This window comes from Saccopteryx bilineata, chromosome 6, assembly GCF_036850765.1.
Source record: "Saccopteryx bilineata isolate mSacBil1 chromosome 6, mSacBil1_pri_phased_curated, whole genome shotgun sequence".
NCBI classification, from domain to species: Eukaryota; Metazoa; Chordata; class Mammalia; order Chiroptera; family Emballonuridae; genus Saccopteryx; species Saccopteryx bilineata.
Window position 1 is genome coordinate 97,620,869 of NC_089495.1, and position 8,529 is coordinate 97,629,397.

Sequence of the window (8,529 nt, forward strand, 5' to 3'; positions counted from 1 at the left end):
CTAGTTTATATAAATATTATACATTAAAAATTAATTAAAAAGATGATGTAATTTGTTTATTTTCTTTTACCTTTTGTTGTAAGAGCCCTTACAAAATATATCTTCTTACCAAAATTTTAAGGACACAAAGTACTGTTAATCAAAGGACCCTTGTTATTTATCCTGTCTAACTGTAACTTTGTACTCTTTGATGAACATCTCATTTTTCCCTCCTCTCAGTTCTTGAAGTCCTTGGCAACTACCATTGTTCTATGGTTGTGTGTTTGACTAAGAAACATGATTTGTAATGGAAAATTGATAGAAGAACTAAAACAAGATAAGGGTTCTCATTATTGTTACTACTAATAAACATAAGATTAGAATTCATAGCCAGAATAATTATTTTTAAAATAAAATATAATAGTTATAAGAATTGGTAAGACAAGCTCAAAGCGTTATTATTAGTAGATGATACGATTATCTTCACAGAAAACTCAATTAGATCAAAAAACATTTTTAGAACTACGAGAAAATTTAGCAAAGGTCCTATATGCAAGGTTATTTATGAAGCCATCTGTGTTTTTTATACTTCAATAGTCAATTAAAAATATAATAAAAATACTATATAATTCATAACATTAGGAAAAGATAGTGAAGATAGATAGTTTTCCTTATTAAATACTAAGGCAAACCACAGTCTCTCTTTAAGCAAAAGAGAATAAAATTGGTGCAGGATATTATAAATAATATGACTATTGTGGTCTGAATGGTGATCCTTCCAAAAAGCATATGTCATGTCCTAATTTCTGTACTTGGAAATATTACCTTATATGGTAAAATAGTGACTATCATCTTCTATGACCAAAAATGTTGGAAAGAAGGAGATTATCCTGGATTATCAAGATGGGCACTAAAGGACATTACAAGTATGAAGAGTGGCAGAGGGAGATTTTAAACATGGTTACACAGAGGAGAAAGTACTATGACAATGGTAGAGAGAGTTGAAGATGCAACCATGAGCCAAGGAAAGAAATCAACCTTAAACTATAAGAGGAAGTAATAGATAATCCACTAGAATCCCCAGCAGGAGAATGACCATACTGATACCTTGATTTCTAATTTCTGATTTCCAGAACTATGAGACAATAAATTTATGTTATTTTAAGTTATACTGTTTATGGTAATTTGTTACAGAAGACATAGGAAAATTATACAGATTTTGATAAGAAAGTGGCCTAGAAGAATACAATCTTAGGGTAAATTGTATGAATTGGTTCTGGATTTACTGAAACTGTTTCTTTAATCTGATTATTTTTAGAGTCACAAATGACTTTATATTGACAGATAAAAAGGGCATTGTTATTCCATGATGAGATGCAACCTTGGAAATGTGCAAAATATCACCATTGAGTTCTACTGATCAAATACGAGTATATATACATAGCATGTACTATATAAAGCAAGATTCTAATTATGTATTCTATATTTCAGAATACTTTAGCTAAATTAATAAGTATAGTGAGAGTAATGGTAGTTTCTAGTTGCACTGGAGAAATTGAGTGAAAGAAGAATGAACACATCAAATTTCCAGCTGAAGTCAGAATCAATTAGTACCTGAAAACTTCTATGTCTTCCCTGAAATAAACCTTATCTCCTGTAGCTATCAGGCTGAAATTCTAAACAAACAAGCAAACCAACAAACCAATGCAGTTTCATCCTGTGAATGACTGAGTCACAAAGCAAACTGAATTCTCAACCATTTCAATAGGATATGTTCTGTTAAAGTGAGGGCATTGACAGGGAAGAAATTGGATCATGAAAAATAGAATAATAACATATGGGAAGATCCTGGGGGAGCTGTAAACATTGTGCTTTGCTAGTAGAAATAGTCTTTCACCACTTTTGATGGAGAAGGCTAACCCTGATTTGTCTGTAGGAACTCTAAATGGCTTTCTTGAGAGAGTGGTTTCTTAAGACACTGCCTGTTCTTCTCAGGACCATCCCTATGATCTCTCTTTCCTTTCAGACCTATAACTACACTCAAGGTTCAAGCAGGCCATAAAGGGGGTGTTAAAATGTGTGCCTTATAAGAATCTATACTACACACCAGTTTATGTAGATAGAAATCTGGGAAATAGAAATGGGAAAATGTAAAAAAAAAAAAAGTGAAGAATATATTGGAAGGAATATAAAGTTGAATTTAAATTCTGGATTTAGTTTTTTAGCTTGAAGGGTTAAAAAGTGTTCTGTTTGGTTGGATGACTGAAACATGGTTCAAGGGGTAACCTACATTATATGAAGCTGAAATGCAAATGCTTCCTTGACATACTATAAGATAAGGTATTGAAGTACATAGGATTATTAGATTACAGTGCATTATCACATTAGACTCCTCACCCACTTGAGGAGGGTCCAAAAGACTCAACTTTCACATGGCTTTCTGAAATAATTGGGGAGACAAGCCTGAACATCTTGGAAGATCTCTAGGGCATCTCTCTTCTGTGGGCCAGGGATTACAATAGGAACTGCTTTTAGTAAGTAGAAATCTTTAAATGCAATGGAGATAATTGGGTCCCTAGATGGTAGGGAACAATAAACAAAACTCAGTCACCGAAATCAAGGTGGGTTTGGTTACCACAATGAACAATGAAATTAAAGCAATAACCAGATGAATTGAGAGACAGGAAGTCAATTAAATTATTTATAGAATGTAATGGAAGAGTTTTAGGTTGAGTTCATAGAATTCTAATTTGCATCATCAAAACAGAGCCATGTCCTCTTAATCAATCCTCAGATGTAAACCAGTTTATAGAATCAGAACTCCTTGAATAATGGGAAGGCAGCTTCCCTTGAGAAAGAATCCAGCTATACTGCCAATAATTTATACTGTTGATTTTCCCCCTAGCTTTCTTGGAAAGGGCTTATGGTCTTTACTTGGTTTACTATAGATTGGGAAAAAGGAAACATTCAGATTTTTATTGGTTACTGGACATCAACTCTGAAGTAATAATAATTTCAGGAGATTCATGTCATTATGATCTATTACTAAGAAGAAGAGCTCATGGAGATCAAGTAATTAATGGAGTTTTAGCTCAGGTCCATCTCACATTGGTTCCAGTGAGTTTCTGGACCCTTCCTGTGCTTATTTCTCTAATTCCAGAATGTATAATTAGAATAGACTTATTTAGTCACTGGCAGAATCCACACATTGGTTACCTTACCTGTGAGGTGAGGGCTACTATGATATGAAAGGCCAAGTGAAAACCACTATAACTGACTCTTCCTAGCATAAAGAGTAAACCAAAAGCTATATCACATTTATATAAATATTTCAGAGACTAGTGGCACCTTCAGGGAGCTGAAATAGTCAAGGGTGCTGATTTCCCAATATCTCCATTCAACTTGCCTTATTTTTCCTGGGCAGAAAACGAATGGATCTTGGAAAATGACAGTGGATTTTGTAAATTAACCAAATGGTGACTCCAGTTGCAGCTGCTGTTCCAGAAGTAATTTCACTGCTTCAGCAAATTAACACATCCCCTACTATGCAGCTAAGTTTTCTTGCAAATGTTTTCTTCTCAATGAATGGTAATAAAAATGATAAGAAAACATTGTCTCAGCTGGCAAAGTCAGCAATATACCTCCAGTAACTCACCTGAATGTTATCTCTAGACCTATGCTATAATTTAGTCTGTAGGGACCCTTATCATCTTTCCTTTTCCCAAGATATTATACCAGTTTATTATATTTACATTATGTTAATTAGATGTAATGAGCAAGACATAACAACTATTCCAGGCATATTATTAAAACATTTGAATTTCCACCTCAGTAAAGTTTCCAGGGTTCCTATGTTGAAAAGCATCTCAAGATATATTTTCTAAAGTGAAAGATATATTGTTGTTGCATTTGTCCCTCTATAACAGCAACAGAAAAGAAGGCATAATGTCTTGGAAGCCCCTTTGGGTTTTTGGAGGCAAAATATTTCTCAATTGGGTGTGCTACTCTAAGCCACTGACCCAATCCCAGGGCCTAGAACAAAAGAAAGCTGTGTAACAAGTCCAGGCTCCATGCAAGAAGCTCTGTCCCAAAAGCCACAAGATCCAGCAGACATTAAAAGTCAAATTACTAGCACATGTATAGACTAAATTATTATAGCCATCTGTCTAAAAAAATATTTGCACTAGTCTGCTAAAAATGTATTTGCACATTTGATGAATCACTTTTTCTGGTAGAGGGAGTTGGAGACAATTCAGGTTTCTATTAGTAAAGGAACAGGAGAAGCAAATGTGAAGGATGTAGTATTAAAAGCATGAACTCAATGTATGCACAGAAGCATCCATAGATCTTATAGAACATACTGCTGAGGGTAATAGATAAGAAATATAATGAGCCCCAGAGCACGATATTATTTCTGTAAATCAAAAATGCACAAAAGACAAAGGAACGTGATATATTGTAGAATGCTATATATATCTAAGGACATATATCAAACACATTCAATAAGTTATACAGAGAGGGGCTGGATTGGGGAGTGTAGCTGAAGGAGAAATAAGACAAATTAAAATAAAACAAATTATAACTGATGTCTGATAGCAAGTAGTGTGCAATACTCTGAAGAACGGATCAAGTTAAATGTCTTTTTCTGAACACAAATTGACAGGGAAAGAGAGAAGGAAAGAGAAATAAATTACTATTAAGAATTTAAAAATTGATTACATATTTCTATATTTAGGAACATATTAAAATTATTTTAATGCATACTGTTTACCCCATAATACATTTAGAGTTATTTGTCATAGGAGACTAATACTGTGGACAAAACGTGCATCATATGACATTCATCAATACATTATTCATAAAATGGAAAGATTAAGAAATTTAAGCATACACTAATATGGGATTAGTAAATTATGGGATGGTTATATAAAATATAAAAGGCTATTGAGCCCTGGCTGATAGTTCATTTGATTAGAGCATTATCCCAACATGCAAAGGTTTTGGGTTCAATACCCAGACAAGGCACACACAGGAACAGATCAATGTTTTATCTCTCTCTCCTTTCCACTCTTTCTAAAATAAAAAAAAAATACAAAATAGGCTATTGAAAGCAAAGTTTACAAATTAAGTTGTGGAGATACTGAGAGAAAAAGAAATTATTTTTATGTTAAAAGACATTATAAAATATCCTATCCAGAATGTATACACATATATTTATAACATACATAAGAAATGATTTAACATGTAGAAGTAAAATTCAACATATTGATAGTGCTTTTTCTTAGTTATGAAACTAGGCAAACATGTATCAATGATTTAATTTAAAAACTATATCTATTCAATGAAAAAGCACAAGTCTTTAATATATATTCTTCTCACCAAAATCAAGTCATCATTTAACATACAAATAGTTAGGGTATCAAAGCACTTTTAAAACAAGAATTTGACTTATTTTTTTTTAATTATTGTTATTACTGTGTAATTCGGACATACACTCTTTAGGTAGTTTATTAAATACCACTTTGTTTTGAAATGAGGATACTAAAGGGAAAAGATATCGCTACTATAGATAAACTCATGATGGAGATATAATTTATTAGTAAAAAGATCAAATATACAATGCTATAAGACAAGACTCAACATAAAAATGAAAAAACATGTTCCAAGTGTTTCTGAATTCTGAGAACATATTTTTATAGCATATGTATTCTTATTCATTAGGCAAAATAATATGTAAATAGAATACAGCCAGCCCTCTGCATCTGCAGGTTTCACATCAATACTCCAACTACGAGTGAAAAATATTTTTAAAAAATTCCAGAAAGTTGATCCCAAAACAATACAATCTAACAGCTACTTACTTAGCATTTAGATTGTATTAGGCATCATATGAAATCTAGAGATGGTTTAAGGTATATGGGGTGGGAGATGTGCATAAATTATATTCAAATTCTACACCACTTTTATAAGAAACTTGAGCACACTCGGACTTTGACATCCACGAGTTCCTGGAATCAATTCTACATGGATACTGAGGAAAGATGGTACATTGAGAATAGTGCTGACTTTGTCAGCACATATATTAAAATTGAAAAGATACAGAGACCCCTGTATAAGGATAAAACACAAGTTGGTGAACTATTCCATATTTAAAATAATAATAATCTGAGTATAAGTAAGCCTGAATCTGACACAAATCAACCTGATTGTGGAATTGACTGGCCTCTTTGAGAACAGTCTTTTTACCAGATCAATGTCCAAAGGTATTATTTGCTGAGAAATATATAAAAGTATAGGAGTCTTGAATGCAGTAAAAGCAGTCATGTTTTGGTAAGTTTTATAAAAATATGCTTAGGCAGAAGTACCCAGCAAGTTCTTGATGGTCGTTAGAAAAAAATGTGTCCTTGAGTGAGAGAACTTGTGTAGTAGTACTCCAGCCTGCTGGGCACTACCAGTGTCTGCATGGAAAAAACTTACTCAAGACAAACTGTTCGGACCAGGCAGTAGTGCAGAGGATAGAGAGTCAGACTGGGACCTGGAGGACCCAGGTTTGAACCCGAGGTCATCAGCTTGAGTGAGGGCTCATCTGGTTTGAACAAGGCTCACCAACTTGAGCAAGGGGTCACTCAATCTGCTGTACCCCCTTCCCCTTCCAGTCAAGGCACATATGAGAAAGCAATCAATGAACAACTAAGGTGCCACAATGAATAATTGATGCTTCTCATCTCTTTCCCTTCCTCCCTATCTATCTTTCTCTCTGTCTCTTTCTATGTCACAAAAAAAAGAAAGAAAAAGAGAGAGACACACAAATTGATGTCAAGAGGAAGAGGGAGAGGCTTGCCAAGGGAGGCAAAGAAGACCTTCAGAAACAGAACAGAGATAACCGGATTACAAGGGAGAGAGGCCAGGTGATAAGGGGAAAGAATGATTAATGGCCATTTTGCTGACATTGAGAAAGGGCTAATTTGGTCAGTACATCTTTTTTTTTTTTTTTTTTGCTAATTAACAAGCACAAAGGAAGGGGCAATCTAGAACCTCTTGGCTAATTTTCTAAAGCCCATTCACGTGGGTTCATTTGTGTTTGCATAAAGGCCACTCATTCACACAGTTTTTTGGTGTTTGCATCCAAGAGAAATTCACTCAAAGCTTCTAACTAAAGTTCCTCAATCCAAGTCATAGAGGGTTCAAGGTCACAAGCTTGAAAAGGTAAAGCCAGGTGTAAGCACAAATGAACTGCAGTGGGGAATGAGCCCAGAGAGGATGCTGAGTATCACAGACTGGCTGCAAGTTTGCCTCAAGTACATTAAACATTCTTTTGGTCTGTAGCAAGGGCTGGTACTGAGGTTTGCTTCATAATGAAGAGTAAGGTTGCCAATGTAGACAGACATCATTAATACAAAGCAAAAGGTATCAATAAACATTTTTTCAGAAAGGTGATTATTTAAATAATTCCCTACAATATTCTATATCTAGAAAAAGTCCCTAATATACAAGAACCAAGGAAAAATGTAATCAAAGAACAGAAAGTTAATATATACTCTTTCATTTTCCAACAGATTATTAGTATAAAAGAATCACTTACCAAAAAGATTCTTCCCAAAAAAACCATGCATAAGAGTGTTGGAGGTTTTTTTTGTTGTTTTGGGGGGGTTTATTTGGAAAGAAACTGTATGAAACCTGTTTTTGCATTTGATTTGGGCTCTTTTTTCTCAACTACATTTAAGTGGAGACAACATTTTATTTTGGTTTTTTCTTTTAGTACCTTTTTAACTAACAGTGATGTTGATACAATACTACAAACTAAGGCTCATACGTCTATATCCAAACATAGTTCTAGCCATAATCTTTCAGAAATCTCTGTAAAATTTACCTCCTTGTTGAACCTTATCTCATTTGATAGTTTCTCAAGGGTATTAACAAATTAAAATACATCTGCATATAAATAGTTGTTATATTAACTTGTTCTAAATATGGTCTTCTGTGGGATTTTTAAGACTTCCGTTTGATTTTTTTCTTTAATAAAATCTTTCAAAGTTTCTATATTATTTATATTGCTTATAATATGCATTACACAACCTCACAATATATTGATTCTTATAATAATGTAGAATGCTCCCATTGCATTTATGCCAGCTTACCGATCACACTCAAGTACAAGTACTTTGATTTCAGAGATTTCCTTGGCACTTAATTTAAAGTTACAGCATTGGTCTTCCAAATCTGACATTTCTATGATTGGTGCATTGCAGTGTAATTTTATTGACCTTTATCTTGTTTTTGTGCTCACTGGCCCATCAGATGTCATACTGTCAAAAGAAGAGCATTAACAATTTCTCTACTCACTGTCAATTAGTGCATTTTTCTCAAAAGCATTGCTGGTCATTCATAAATAGTTCTTAGCTTGACTGTAGCATTCAACTCTCTATACTTTTTGGAGCCTTCAGGAAGCTATCTGTCTTTGTATTTACTAATCCTGTGGATTTATATACTAGTAAACCCAGGGGCCACTTCTCAGCACCAAGGTGGCTACACATACTCTTTTATTTCTTT

At 33.8% G+C, this 8,529-nt stretch overlaps 1 pseudogene; it reads left to right on the forward strand.

Moving 5' to 3' along the window:
- Positions 1-6,037: 6,037 nt before the first annotated feature.
- LOC136309772 (U6 spliceosomal RNA) lies at positions 6,038-6,132 on the forward strand (annotated as a pseudogene).
- Positions 6,133-8,529: the final 2,397 nt, after the last annotated feature.